Source organism: Callithrix jacchus, chromosome 9 (assembly GCF_049354715.1).
Source record: "Callithrix jacchus isolate 240 chromosome 9, calJac240_pri, whole genome shotgun sequence".
In the NCBI taxonomy this organism is placed as follows: domain Eukaryota; kingdom Metazoa; phylum Chordata; class Mammalia; order Primates; family Cebidae; genus Callithrix; species Callithrix jacchus.
Window position 1 is genome coordinate 38,974,539 of NC_133510.1, and position 16,335 is coordinate 38,990,873.

A 16,335-nucleotide genomic window follows, 5' to 3' on the forward strand; every position below is an offset into this window, starting at 1 on the left:
TTTCCTCATTCAAATAATGAATTAAAGTTTTGGTGCCTTCATAGATCAGTGGCATTTCACTAGAAAATAACCTTTATTCTTATCATTGACGTATAACTCACGTAAAACTATGTTAGATTTTACTACATAAGCCACCATGCATGACTGAGATTTTTATTCTATTAAAATAAAAGTTTAATCTATGTTAAACGTGAGAGTTTATGTCAAAGGTGCAAAGAGACTGCTTCATCATTTGCATGTTTTACAGCTTACATATGCATCAGTGTAAGCATATATGTTTATAACACATAACTTCTGTCAGTATCACCATTATTCCTATCAACTGAGATGCTGTCTAAAAGTCCAGAGATATTAAAAGTAAATAGGAAATACTGATGATATTAACCACAACTTAAAAAGGGAAATCAGGCCAGGCATGGTGGCTCATGCCTATAATCCCAGAACTTTGGGAGGCTAAGATAAGAGAATTGCTTGAGCCCAGGAGTTCAAGACCAGCCTGGCCAAAAGAGGGGAAACTCCCTCTCTACAAAAAAAATTAAAACATTGGCCAGGCATGGTACTGCAAACCTGGAGCAATCCTCCTTCCTCAGCTGCTCAGGAGGCTGAGCAGGTGAAGGCTGCAGTAAACTGTGATCGCACCACTCCACACCAGCCTGGACAACAGTGAGATCCTGTCTAAAAGGCAAAAGGGAAATTAGTTCCAGTTTGCTGCCTAATTATAATCACCCCCACCCCATTTTTCTCCTGGTTTCTGAAAATGGTTTTGCTTTTGGCAATTTTAGTTATTATATCATGCACTAATTTGGGATTGACAGCCTGTTATTTATTAAAATCAAGTTACTGGTTGAAGAATGTGTTCAACTTCTTTAATATGATTGCCACATTTGTTTAAAGCTTATTTGCCTGCCCTTTTAAAAGGTGTATTGCATTTGAAACCACAGTTTTCAATTTATCCTATCTTCCTCCATGAGATTTCGGCTCTTATCCATTCCTGATCATTTTTATATTCAAAAGACACAAGTACCTACATATACCTGAAAAAATACAGTTTCCATCTGCCCATGTCTCTTTTATCACTTACGTTAAAAGGAGGTATAGGCAGTTCATAATTAATTGAAGAAGAAACAAGGAAATGAAGTTGTTTGAAGAGGCACAGCATGTGCAATGCTCAATGTCAGTACAAATCTCTGAAAAGAATAGGAAGGACAGGCAGGAAAGCAGATTTTCTTTCTTTTTTTTTTTTTTTTTTGAGACGGAGTTTCACTCTTGTTACCCAGGCTGGAGTGCAATGGCGTGATCTCGGCTCACCGCAACCTCCACCTCCTGGGTTCAGGCAATTCTCCTGCCTCAGCCTCCTGAGTAGCTGGGATTACAGGCACGCGCCACCATGCCTAGCTAATTTTTTATATTTTTAGTAGAGACAGGGTTTCACCATGTTGATCAGGATGGTCTCCATCTTTTGACCTCGTGATTCACCCGCCTCGGCCTCCCAAAGTGCTGGGATTACAGGTGTGAGCCACCACGCGGAAAGCAGATTTTCAAACGAAAACAAATATGTATTTTTAAATAAGAATTTAGTTTCATTTCAAAAGATTATTGTTGATTGTAACCCAGTCCTACTGTCTATTATACCTTTCAAATTCCCTAGTGATTCTGAAACACTTTAAGAAGTCTGCTTAAGACTCATTCTTCTCCTTACTTCTTCCATTAGGTGCTTTATCTAGCACATTCTATGTGCTGGGCTTTGTGCAACCATCTGAGAGCATGAAGATGACGAGGACAAAAACCCATGGCCTTCAACGGTACCTAATCTAATGAGAGAAATCTGGACAAGAATGGAGCAAGTACCATATGAGATTTAAGCAGGAGCTGTGGAATTCTCCTTATCAGAGTGGGGCCTTTTCCAGAAGCAGAGACAGTAGAGCTGGAGCAAGGTGGTGTAGTCCCTGTTCTAATCCCACAATGTGGTGCCATTCCTTATCTTTCCATTGTTAAAATGGGATTGGTAATTTTAGTAAATCCCTTTAAAGTTTTCCTTTAGCCTTAGTTCTGTTCAATCTAAATGTTAGTATGGGTTCTGTGCTGAGCCAAAAGCTGGGGACATAAAGGGAGTAAAATAGTTCCTTGGGGCTGGGAGTAGTGGCTCAAGCCTTTAATCCCAACACTTTAGGAGGCTGAAGTGAGCAGACAGCTTAAGTTCAGGATATCAAGACCAGCCTGGGCAACATGGCAAAAACCCTATATCCACAAAAAATTAGCCAGGCGTGATGGTGTGCACCTGTAGTCCCAGCTACTCAGGAGGCTGAGGCAGGAGGATTGCTTGAGCCCAGGAGTTCATGGCTACAGTGAGCCACAATTGCACCACTGCACTTCAGCCTGGGAGACAGAGTGGGACCCTGTCTCAAAACAAAAACAAAAAGCTTCCTGGCCTCAGGAACTCAATCTAGTTGGGGAGAGAGACAAGAGCCAAATGAAAATACGTTAATGATAGATAAAAATCACAGAGGGCTTCTAGAGCTAAGAGAAGACTAACGTGGCTGGGAGAAAAGGTTTATTGAAAAAGTGGTATTATAGTTGAGAAGCCCAATTAATACTGAAATATTTTCTTCTTCCGTTAAAAAAAAAAAATCTTATGGCCATTTCTTACCTCAGCATTCACACTGCTTCTGTATTTTATAACTGAAATGTCTATCACTAAACAAACTAATTGACTGACTGGGTAACGTGAATATATATCCATTAGTTTTTCCAAGTTATATTGTGAATGCAGAAGATCCCTGTTTTTTCTTCTGCTTTCACCGCACGGCAAGGGTACAGTCACTTGTTGATAGGCAACAATTAATTTGAAGCGGTAGAGAGTTGTAGAATTTGAAGTGTGATGTATGAAGAGAAACTGGAAGTTTGTTTTGAAATACTTGATTTTATTTTTATTGTTACACTTTACTTTTCCACAAAAGGGAAGCTAATATAGTTTATCAGACTATTAATATATTGAATTTCTATGCCATTAATTTGCAAAATTGTAAAGAATATAAATTTCATACATACATTTAAACCAGTTATTACCAATAGGTGATGAGAAATTATTTTTATTTTTTTTGAGACAGAGTTTCTCTCTTGTTACCCAGGCTGGAGTGCAATGGCGCGATCTCAGCTCACCGCAACCTCCACCTCCTGGGTTCAGGCAATTCTCCTGCCTCAGCCTCCTGAGTAGCTGGGATTACAGGCACGCGCCACCGTGCCCAGCTAATTTTTTGTATTTTTAGTAGAGACAGGGTTTCACCATGTTGACCAGGATGGTCTTGATCTCTTGACCTCATGATCCACCCGCCTCAGCCTCCCAAAGTGCTGGCATTACAGGCTTGAGCCACCGCGCCCGGCCGAGAAATTTGATAGTTCCTGCGTCAAACATAGGATCCAAGTCTGCTTCCCCCATAGTAATCCTTATATTAGCCAAAGATGCATCACCTAGCCAGCTATCCAAGCTGGAAACCTCCAAGCTGTTCTTGACACTTTCTACTGCTTTACCCAATCTATACATCCAATTAATCAATAAGTCCTGGCAATTTTACTCCTATAAATTTATCAGTTCCTTCTCTCTTCTACATCCTTGTGCCAGTCTTAACTCAGAGGACTCATCTGCTACTCATCAAAATGCCAAGGTTCCCACACCTTGCAACCTTCACCCCTCCTGCAAAGTTCCATCAGAGTTATCTTCCCAAAATATATAAAGAATCATGTTGCCTGGAAGCTTAAAAATCTCAGAGACCTCCCTCCACTGCTTACTGGACATGTCCCACACCTAATTTACAGCTTAGACTAACATAATCTGGTGCCATTTATCTTACAAATTCCAACCATTCCACTCCTACACCTAATCCCAATACTCTAGTTAAACCAATTTCTTATATTCCAAATAAGTATGATTCTTTTACTTTTCAAGCTTTTGTGTGTGATATGAAATATCATATAGGAGATCTCACTTGCTCCTAAAATACCATGCAGAGCTATCTCCAAGGTGATATATTTCTGATTCTCCGGCCTGGCCATGAGTCCCCCCTCTCTCTGTGCAATCGCAGCACTTTGCATGTACCTCTGCACAATATCATGACCTTGCATCATACATCGTAGTTTCTAAAGTGAGCTTATTGAAAGCAAGACTATCTTTATTGGCCCAGCAAAGCTTTAGACATAAACCCTTAAATGTTTAAATGAATGTCCAGGTTGCCTGGATAAGTAAATAAATCTATCTAGACGTGAGGAGACTCCATTTAATCTGTTCTCCACTAGAAATTTTATGCAGATACCATGCCCTTCACTCTTTCTGCCAAGGTTTACAAACAATAAAAGCCTCTGGAAAGGTATGATGCCTCAAGTAATTAAGAGAAAAAGCTCTGGATGGCTGAGAATACAGGCTCTTCACTTCCATGAGGCCAAAATAACTCAATGTTTCCTAATGCTAAAACACATATGCTCCCTAGGAGAGAAACAAGTGGGCCCTGATCAGCCTGTCTCCAATCAACTGTACATTTCAGGCAGGCAAGCTATTAGATTTACTGGCTGCCCGCCTACCTGGGTCCTTCCAAGAGATGAAACCACTACCCCCACAATTTTCTGTGACAAGGTGGCAGTGACAAAACCTGATAGGGAGTTGGCGTGCGAGTCCCAAGTACTGTAGCACCAGAAGCTGAAGGCTGAAACTAAATGAGCTCAGAGTCATGAACAAGCACTCTACTTTTTATTTTTTTCAGACAGAGTCTCGCTTGTCCCCCAGGCTGGAGTGCAATGGTGTGATCTCAGCTCACTACAACCTCTACTTCCCAGTTTTAAGCAATTCTCCTGCCTCAGCCTCCTGAGGAGCTGAGATTACAGGCATGTACCACCTTGCCCAGCTGATTTTTTAATTTTTAGTAGAGACTGGGTTTCACCATGTTAGCCAGGCTAGTCTCAAACTCGTAACCTCAGATGATCTGCCAGCCTTGGAATCCCAAAGTGCTGGGATCATAGGGGTGAGCCACCAAGCCTGGCCACAAGTACTAGACTAAGAAGTCTAGTGGATGGACACATGCACACGAATGTTCACTGCAGCACTGTTTACAATAGCAAAGGCCTGGAATCAACCCAAATGCCCATCGATGATAGACTGGACAGGGAAAATGTGGCACATATACACCATGGAATATTATGCAGCAATCAAAAACAATGAGTTCGTGTCCTTTGTAGGGACATGGATGAACCTGGAGAACATCATTCTCAGCAAACTGACACAAGAACAGAAAATGAAATACCGCATGTCCTCACTCATAGGCGAGTGTTGAACAATGAGAACACATGGACACAGGGAGGGGAGCACTACACACTGGGGTCTGCTGGGGGGAATAGGGGAGGGACAGCGGGGTGGGGAGTTGGGGATAGCATGGGGAGATGCCAGATATAGGTGGAGGGGAGAAAGGCAGCAACTCACACTGCCACGTGTGTACCTATGCAACTATCTTGCATGTTCTTCACATGTACCCCAAAACCTAAAATGCAAATATATATATATATATCTTCCCTCTTATAATGTAGTCTCTGCCTATCACCCACTTCAAGATCTGGCTCAAATTAATCCTCCTGCCTAATCTCACAGACTCTTGATGACTTCTATATAATTTCACATCTCTTTCATAAACAGTACTCAGCTTGTATTATTACAGTATCTTCCCAAACACAAAGCACTTTAAAAAGAATCTTTCCAGGGTAAATTCTGTATTCCCAACAGAACATTGGGGTTGATTAATTTCAAAGTTATTTAGTTCCACATACCTGATAGATGAATCTTCTCTACAATATCTCTTACAAGTATCTATCTAATTTCTATTTGAATACCACGAGTGATAAGAAAATAGTTTTTGAACAGGACATTCCATATTTAAAACAGTCTAATTACTAGGAAATTCATCCTTGAGTTCCATTATATAATCTGTAACACAAACAGATACTAGCCGGCATTGGTTACTATTACTTACAACAGGTTTATTTTCCCTACTAGATTATAATGTCTTTTTTGAGTATTTTATTAGTTCACTTTTTAGTATAGTAAAATTCCTATAAGGTCACCGTTCATTATTTAAAATCTCCAAAAAATTGTAAAGAACAAAACCAAAGTGATCCTAAAATTTGAAATAACCAGTGTTATCTCTCTAGTAATTCCCTCTAGTATTTTTATGTATTATATAAAAAGCATAATACAGCATACACAACACTATATACATTTAACATTTCATTGTGAGCATTTCCCCCCCACATTTTGTGAAGATGTTTTTAATAGTTGTATAACTTACAATCCCATGAATGTATAGTAATTTATTTAGCTAATTTTTCTGTTGTTGAACATGTTACTAGCTTCCCACTTCTTTCCATTCCCACTAAAACACCTGATGTGATGTGATGTGATAAATCATTCACCGAGTCACTCAGCAACTTTCTAGTGGTAGATTTCTCAAATTGGAATTATAGGAGTGAAAATATTTTTAAAGTTATCAATAATGTAGCAGTTGTATTCTATCTGCTTATTACAAGTCAAGTTTCTCCTACGTTCCATGGCCACAGCGGACTAGCAAAGGTAATCTATGACCAAAGCTTAGCCCATCAGAGTCTCTCCAGGGCATCCATAGTTAGAACTGTGTGTTTCTGCTGGGCACTGAGATTAGAGGTGGCCACGTTTTCTGCCATTCACAGAGGGATCCTAAGAGGCCACTGCAAACAGCATGAAGCAGAGAGGCAGAATAGTAAGGATGAGAGGTTACACATCCAGAGGGACAGAGATATAGCTGTCCAGGGTCCAGCTTCTTGAGAGGCCTGGATAAATTTACTGTCCCTGGTTCCCATGAAACATTTCTGTGTTGTTTTTATCCATCCTGTTTTCTCTTCAATTACAGGGGGATTCTATTTCTTGCAGCCATGTGCTCTCTGATTACGATAAAATGTATTTACCAAACTGTTTTCCAAAGAGCTTCATCAGTTTACAGTGTCATCTGAAGTACACAAGGGTGCCAATCCAAAATATAAGCATTTGGAAAATTTCTGCCAATATAAGCATGAATATTTTGTGTATTTCTTTGATTGCTAGTTGTATACTTTTTTTTCATGTATTAGTCAATGCAGTTTTCTTCCTTTTTGAACCATTTATGTTCTTTGACAGTAACTAACCACCTGAGGACTTCTTAAAGATGGTAACTCATTAATTCTCTTATCATCTCTTTAGAGCCTTATTTCTATACCCTCACTGCTACTGTGATAGTTACGTTTCCTATAATAATAATAATTATTATTATTTTGCCTGGGTTAATGCAATGGCTAACTTAAAAAAAGAAAAAAAAAAAAAAGGACAAAAGTTAAGAACATAGAATTGAAGCCAGAACAGATCAAGGTATTTTTCCTAGTTCATCACTTAATGTTGGCAAACTTGGAAATACTATGTACTATACCTCCTAACATTTGTATTTTTTCAATGAGGATAAATCACTTATCTCAAATATTTGTTAAAGATTAGATGGGTGTTGACTATACTTTGCAGCCTCTGACATAGAGAAGACACCAAAAGTTGGTATATATTGCACTTAGAGTAGTTGCATCTTAACTTGCTCAAATTGAACTCTATACACTTTTCAGATAGAGAAAACAGTTGTATGTGATAGGAGGTACATAACAAACACAGGTGCAGTAGTTTAAGCTCTTCGGGCAATCTGACCCAATGCTCATGTGCTCTGCAGTGGGAGTAATCATGAACCTGTTAGCAGCTCCTGTAATTCCTCTTGGTTCACATGAGTCACTTGGTGACTCTCCAGGTGTGAGGTCTCACCACACTGAGCTGAATTCTAGGACTCTATTTCATACAGCATGACCTCTAAATGTAAGCAAAGCAATTATTATATTTCATGCTCAACCCAAGAAGCAGCAATCTCTTCTAACATTAAAAAAAAAAAAACCACACATACAGTGTTGACTTAATGAGAAGAGAGTTGATCTGCAAAGCTATGCCTTCCTAAGGGATTTTTCGAGAGCTTTTTTGACTTCATGCGAGTTTGGCTTTCTGTGCTGACTTTAGAATCCAAATATCAAGAATAAGACCTGGCAACTATATTGTGGTGGTGATAATAAAATAAAAGGTCTACCTGCTGTGGATGAAAAAGATCAAGAATAGAATTCCGGCTGCCTTGGAGATTGTTCCCTCCCATGTTTCTACCATTTAAACTGCCAGTTATCTTTTCAGACTATAAAAGTGAAGATCTATTCCCAAAAGTTTTAAAACTGTTCAAACATTTCTCATTCTTTACAGGATTCAGTAAAAACTTCTGTGCGAGGCAATATCTCCACTCACATATCCTGCCCTGCCTTAGCCCAAAGACTACACTTCTGGCCCGTCGTATCTCCTTGCTTTAGCCTCCTCAGACCACAATTCCCAGCGGCACCTCATGTACACAGCCAAGGATTCCCTCCGCTCTGTACCCTTCATTCCTCCTCCTCTTTGTCAATCACACTGAATGCAAATGATTAATACTCTCTTAGCTGAGCACTGTGTGAGTGCAGAGCATGTCCTGGTTCTGCTCTTCACCCAGAATCTAGCAAGGGCAGAGTGGACACCAAGAAAGAATTTGGTGAATACATGAATTTGAGAGCTAATAGTTCTACCAGGCTTTCACTGCCAAGAGTAAAATATTTCAACATTGAGGGATTCTTTCTTTCTTTTTTGCTTTTGAGAACATTCAGGCATTATTACTGATGCTCATAAGAGAACATCTCATCCATACTCATTGTTAGCACAACTGGAATTTTTGAACGTAACCTCCTTCATACCCAGGATAAGCCCCAAGTTCTAACAAATGGGGAAGGTGAGGTTTAGTGACTGGCCTAGAGACATCCAGCTAGCTAGTATGAGAGACTAGACTAGCCCCAGGTCTGCTCAGCTTTGAAACTGCTGCTCTTAACCACTGGTAAATGCTTTCCCATGCTCTCCCAGTAAACTCTGACTTCGGGACTAAGGCCTGAAATAAAAGTAAAGATAATATGCAGTGTGGCTTTGTAGCACTCACTTAACATGATTTTTATATGATCCTGATGATTAGCTTTCCTCTGTTTCTACTTCCAAAATTGGGGATAACAGCAACACACTTTCACTCTATCAGATTACCCGTGGCTGGCTCCTTATCATTTATGTCTCAGCTTATGCGGAACTGCCCCAGATAAACATCTTCTGGTTACACAATCTAAAGTTCACCACCCTCAACTCCCTCCTTTAATATAGCTCATTTTGTCATCACAAACTTGCCACTATTTGAAACTGTGTTGTTTACTTATCTCTTTACTTTTGTATTATCTCTTTCCACTACTAGGTAAATTTCACTAACACCTTGTCCATGGTGCTCAATGCCATATCCTCCACACCTGCAGCAGTAGTGGTGTAGAGTAAATGTGCAAGAAATATTTGATGAATGAATGAAAAGTTAACACTAAGATACTGAATGCCTCCTTAGGGGGCAGGGTGGTCCTGGGAAAGGAGGTGCCTGTGGGTTGGTGCAGGGAGCAGAGGAAAGGGAGATTACGCAAGTGCCTGTTGTATACCTGCGGAAAGGTCCACAGAAAGTTGTACTAACCCACAACAGGAATGCTGTATGCTGCCCAAGTGACAGATATGTCCTAAAGTGGACCACAGTCGTCCCTCAGGCTCTTCCCTCCCCGACTGCTCTGGGCTCCGCAATGACTAGGCAGCACTCTGATCATTTTACTTCACGTATAGTTAGGGATAGAAGGTAGGAAAGCTTGTAAGCTAAAAAACATAAGTATCCAATTGTCTTGGCAGTTATGTTTTTTAAAAGGGTGGTATTTATAATAACAAACTGTTTTTATGACTTTGACTATAGAGAAATCATCTTTCAAAGGTGTATTCCATCTAGGCATACTGAAAATTTCATCTGTGGAATTTTAGGGTAACATCTCAATGTTCTGCTCCTCTTAAGGACAACAATGTAGGATGTTAAGCTGACCTTGCCCTGTGTCTTTGCATTCAACATGCAATACCCAACATTAGCTGGTTTCTGTAACTCACAGGTTTCCTTACCTTGAAAAAGTTGCTTAAATCTTTATGGGCCTCAGATTCTTCTCTACAATGAGGGCATTAAAAAGCAGACAATCCTGTTTAGATTGGGACCCTTAAATTATGTGAAAATAAACATCTAGTGATGTATAACAGGGATCTAAAAATATCCAAGAGATTCAGTCTGTTTGCCTTATGGGAACATATTGTGTCTATAATTTCATTTATCTGAGTTCAGGACAAATAAATTGGTAAAAATAAAAAAAGAACAGAGGATTTAGCCAGACAAGGAAGGAAATAAAGGAAGGAACTACTACTTACACTGGGAGTCAGTAATTCAACAGGTTTGTTACAAAAGAACAATTAGCCCTACAGAGTGGCAGTTATTTGTAAAACACGGAACTCAGTTCTAAGAATAAGGTATGCTAGTCACCCTCATGTCACTCCATCAAGCTATTTCTGGGGTTAAACTGCCAGCAACTGAGCAAGAGAAGGTTAAGTGCCATACCGAAGCTGTTCAAAGAATCTACATCAACCTGCATAGACGCACTCATTGCCAATTTATAGGAAGTTTGCCTTTTCATTTTACAGACGCTCAAGAGCAGTTATAAAATCAGAAGATGACGACAACTCAGAAGAAACAGCTGCCGATACGCAAATCAATTGGCACACATTGAGAGAAAAATCCTGCCAAATGAAACCAGCTTTGAGCTATAGCTTTTGTGTAAGTTCACATCATTCACATGCATGCTTTATAGGCTCCCCATCCTGTAAATGTACATCTAACACAGCAAAATTGCAAAACATGCAAAATTGTGCTGATGCATACAATTAACTCATTGCAAGCATTTCTTGCACCCATGGTAATATGGAATTGTAGAAGAAAGCAAGAGGGCAATTTTCAGTACATCTATTTCTTAAAATTATGAAAAATGCAAACAGATTCAACCCCAAGGACATGTGAGCATAGCAGCATTAGCAATGACAGCATCTGCAGGTGCCCCTTCACTTCAGATCCCTAGTGTTCCATCATCTCAGACAGCTCAAGGGCCAAATGGACCACAAGGGCCAAACATACTTAAATGCATTATAAATCTGTACCTCGAAAGCAAAGAAACTGAGGGACTCAATTTAGGCTGGGCAGAATGAATGTGTCCAGAAAACATAGTAAGAAAAACTAAGAAATTTATCTCCATTAATTAGGTTTACAGTCTACATGTCTCAATGTGTTAGGTCCGGCAACACTCCAGCATAATGTGTTAAAGGAAGGGGCAGAAAGACTTGACTGTGCTGAACTAATCGTGGCTGATGTGCTGTCTACTCACTGTTCATGGATTTGAATCACTCTAACACTTTGGTCAAAGTTTCATATTGTCATCTACATAACGCTTTCACATGAAATAACCAAATAAGGTTAGTTTTACATATTTATAAACATAAATGTAATCTCCTCATGTAGTAAAGTCTTAAGTCGTATTAAAGAATTGAAAAGCATCAAGACCTCAGACAGTTGGAAAAACTGGAAGAAGACACAGGCTTCTCGGAAATCTAGCAACTCTCTTCACTCTCACAAATAAGGACAGAGAAAATCAGAAAACAGTGGTTCACAGTAGACCCGAGAATTTAATGCATTCTAAATTCTAAATTCCTTACTATATGAAGCCATGTGCACGGTGGCAAGGCTCACTGCTGACAGTGTTGTGAGTGGAGGTGGACATCTCATCAGGTCCTTCAAGTACAGGACAGTTGTGTGACCGTGTACTCCTGTCCCGCAGGTACCCTGGTTGGGATCACAGGTGCTCCAGGGACTGTCCCTGCTACCCACTCTTCACCTATTTCTGTAAAGGGTTACCCTCAAGAACCACTAAGTTTCTTGTTAGTGGGGGATTGACAAAGCTTTTTAAAAACATTTTGAAAAACTTGTGGTTTTATTACTTATTACTCCAGAAACTTGGTGAAGAAGGTTACTAATATACTTACACATGAAAATACATATGTGCATGCTAACACTCAAGTGCTGGGATATATTTTAACATTAACAACCAATTAAAAATACAATCTTAAAACTTTGCCTCAACAACAAAAAGAAAAGAGTAAGTAAATTCACCAACACTAGAAACTTAAGAAGTGTACGGATTTATCTTGCCCACCTCAATTGCTCTAAGTAACTACAACCCAAGCACATGGATGCCACACACTTCACACCCATTCACTCACAGCCTTTTTCTGGATTCTAAGATAATGGTAATTAAAGCAACATGAACACCTAATCATACATAATGCTTTTAAATTACCTACTTCCCTCCCAAACCTTATATTGCTTATGAAAGACTGACATTTATGAGTGAAAAAAATTATCTACATTGGCTTAAATTTTTTTAGATTATGCTGAGGAAATTTTAAGGCAGACATGTATCCACTATTACTAAAAGATCCTTCTTAGAACTAGTATGTAGCTAAACTAATTTTGTACATTAAGAAGAAAACTTTTAAAAAGTAATAATAATGATGTATAAAGACCAGTAAGCACAAAAGAGGGTAGGAATTTTAAAGTCAACTACAATTAATTCCAAGAACTCATAACTAACAGTCAGACCTAAAAAACTGTTCTTGAAGTAAGAACATGAGTCCTTGGCTAACATGAGGTTATCTAATTTTGTACTGTCATTTAAAAAAGAAAATGAAACAATTAAGGCCTATTAGCAATAATGTTTTCCAACTCTCTGGGCAGCCACTGGCATGACTGTCCAAGATGACAGCAGCACAGCACAATTACAAGGACTAAACCTGCAGAAGCCAAGCCTTTCCTTGCAACCTTTCCTCTATCAAATAAAAATGGCAGACCCAGTTAAACTCACAGAGCACTGGCCCTATGGTTTCAATGATAAAAAGAAAAACTTACACAAAAGAAGTATCCAGAGTATAGACAGCACTCTTTTTGTTTTTCGCATTTATATTTTGGGGCACAGTTTTGGGGAAGGGGATACAATGCTGCCTTACAAAGGACATAGAAGTCCCTTGTTTGAGCTACCAACCTCTTAGCCACACAGAAAAATGTCAGTCATCCGTTTGTTAGGACCCAAATCTCCTTCTACTGCTCACAATATGCAACACACATTTTAAGGGGCTGTGGAAATAGAAAAACAAAGGAAGCCCTTGAAATAGAAGCTGATCTTCCTCATCTTGCCCTTCCTTTACCACGGTGTCTGCATGCATGCCTTAAAGCACTGCCACATTGTTTCCACATGCTCAGGCCCTTGAAACTTGTGCCTAAGCATTGCGAAATAAAACTGCATAAACATCACATTTCAAAACATCAGCTAGTAATGATGGGTCAATCATGTAGGTCAGAATAATCATTAATTAAATCATAACCTACAAACGTCCCTGATCAGAGGCATTTTTTTTTTTTTTTTCAAATAAAAAGAACAGGCATTGAACACGTTGGGGCCATGGGCGTATTTCAGAAAGAATACCAGTGTAATTCATTCTGAAAAACCATTAAAAATGACTGTCCTTTGCCACTTTCAGGAGTCATAAAACAATTTCACAAGCAGAAAACACTTTAAAAGATTAAATTTGTTTTTTCATTTTCCAAAACCAACATATAATTATACAGGCATTATTGAACTGCATAAATCAAGACAAGAAAAGTGTGTAACGCTGGAGATTTCTTTCAAAAGAGCTTAGAGCTCCCTTTCCTTGGACCACATGGAGATAATGCCCCCACACAAACGGACTACAAACTGGATACATATTGCCAGTTACTTACCTTATAAAAGCTGAATTTATTCCTCTTGACCAGAATTCGCAAATGGTTGAAGTAAAACTCCCTTCATTTATTCTTCCAGCGAGCCAAAGCAAGCTTCCCATTAACCCAGTCCATTGCAGATAATCTCACCCAGCACAGGCTCCCCTGCTTTCCCCAGTTCCAAGCCCAGCAATGATAATCACATTCCGGTGGGGAGTGAACAGATGGTGGATTCCATGGTAACCAGCCCTCCTAAGGCGATTGGTAGAAGTGTGTGACTACTGCTTATTGGGTAACAATCGCTGTCTTTGTGCTCCAGCCTTGCAAATCCTAAAGGAAGGAACATATATAGCCACTCACATGTGCAGGGCTTGCCTAGCAGGTGTTCGGCTATTTAAACAAGCAATGCAGCCCAACCAAAAGCTTTCCAGCAAATTTATCCCTGGTGTTACAAACTCCTGACATTTCAGATAGCTAACTCTGTTCATTCAGGGAGAAAGGTCACAAGAGGCTGGACGTGACAAACAGAAAATAAAACTTCAAAGTTAACTTTAAAGATAAAGCATTCCAGAAATCTAAGCTTCATCAGCAAGTTGTTTTATGATTTTCAGTCCACATCAGAACTGAAACTGCTTTTATGGGGATTTTTTAAAACAAATATAATATTCAAATTTGAAAAAAAAATCTTAGTTTAAAAATAAAGTTTTCAAAAATCAACTGTGTTATAAGTTAATTTCTGGGCAAACATACATTCATTTTTAGTGTGTTAATTGAACTTTGCGGGGAGAGGTGGTGCTGGATATAAAATTATCATCTAAAAAATAAAGAAAAAAATAAAATTTTCATCTAGAGCTTTACCTAGTTATAGGATTAAAATATCTTAGTTTTATACTATCTCCTGTGTTGAATCTGTTTCAGCATATGAAGGTTAAATACTGATTCTGCAGGAACAATTGCCCATGCCTGTCCTCATGAAGGAATCAGAGATTAAGTCACTGGTAGATCAAAATGACTGAAAACCAAATATACCACACCAAACCAACTATTAGAGGTAAACTATAAATCTAGAACATATAAACTATAGGCTCTCAAAATGTCCATCATCAGAACCAGCCCGAGCAACACAGTGAGACCCTGTCTCCACAGACATTTTTTTTTAATTAGCCAGGTGTGGTGGTGTGCACCTCTAGTCCCAGCTACTCAGAAGGCTGAAGTGGGAGGATAGCTTGGGCCCAGGAGGTCAAGGCTCTGGTGAGCCATGACTGCATCACCGTATTTCAGCCTTGGTGACAGAGAAACCCTGTCTCCAAAAAATAAAAAAAATAAAGAATAAAACATAAAAGGCAAGAAAATTAATTAGGATAAGCCAAAAAAGAAAATGAAACAAAAAGTGTATATTGTGACTAGACTTTAAGGTATTAATTACCTCCTCACTTTATAGTAACTCCGTATCTTAATTTCAAAGTTCTTTTCTTGGCACAAAGCAGAAATGAGACACAAATACCAAAAGAAAAAAGACAAAAATTATTACTAGCAGATGATACGATTCTATTCCTCCTAAATAAAAAGACCCATTTTATAGATGCCTCCCTACCCTCAAAAAAAAAATTTAAAGAATCAAGTAGGATATTATTTGTAGTACTAAAAGTTTAGTGAGGTAACCATATATAAATATAGCCATGTAATGCCTTTATAAGAGCAAAATATCAGAATACCAGTAAGATTGGATTTATAATGGCAACAAAAAGTATAGAATATTATATAGAAATGTATGTGAACTATTTGGAGGGGGAAAATGAACTGTGAGAGAAATAAAGGAAAGCTAAACAGAGATATAATGTGTTGAAGAATAAGACGATACATTTTATAGATGCCAAGCCATCGGAGTTTACCAAATAGTCTCCTAGTAAAATTTCCAACATACTTTAAAAAAGTCAGTTTAACAAAGTGACTCTACAGTTTATTTAAATTTTTTAAAAATAGATGAAAAGATGAAAGACAACATCACAAGCTCTCATTAACAAAAAAAGAAAAGATGAAAGAAAATTCTACATGAGGAGTAATAGTAATAATGATGGGTGAAGTAACTGTACCATGTTTGTAAAACATCATATAAATACCAAGAATACATTAATACTTCCCAAATATATGACTCCAGGACAAACCTCTTTCCCCATGAATTCCACACTCTTACATCTGACTACCTATTGAACATCCTCGACTTGGATGTTTAATAAGTATCTCAGATACAACATTCCAAAACCCAATTCTCCATTTAATCTTCAAATCTGGTCCTCCTGTATCCTTCCTTGTTTTTGGAAATGGCAACTCCATCCTTCCAATCCCTCAGCCTGGGAGGCCATCCTTGACTCCTCTCTGACATTTTATATCCAACTGTCTCCTCTTGCCCTGGGTATTTCTTCAAATCCAACCACTTCTTACACCTTCACCATTCCCCCTTGGTGTAGGCCACGCCATCTCTCACCTGGATGCCTTAACTTTCTAATTA

The 16,335-nt window shown here is 38.8% G+C and overlaps 1 protein-coding gene across 6 annotated transcripts in view; it reads right to left on the bottom strand.

Moving 5' to 3' along the window:
- Positions 1-16,335, bottom strand: part of FGD4 (FYVE, RhoGEF and PH domain containing 4) — a 242,795-nt gene that overhangs the window by 129,028 nt on the left and 97,432 nt on the right. For 2 of the 6 annotated variants that reach the window (XM_035255848.3, XM_035255845.3), the window contains exon 1: positions 13,848-14,020. The exons of 3 other annotated variants lie outside the window; for them this stretch is intronic. The gene's annotated coding sequence lies outside the window, so the exon portion shown is untranslated. Of the gene's footprint in view, positions 1-13,110; positions 13,203-13,847; positions 14,021-16,335 lie in introns of those variants that run through there. One more of the 6 variants, XM_035255846.3, reaches the window with a different exon arrangement.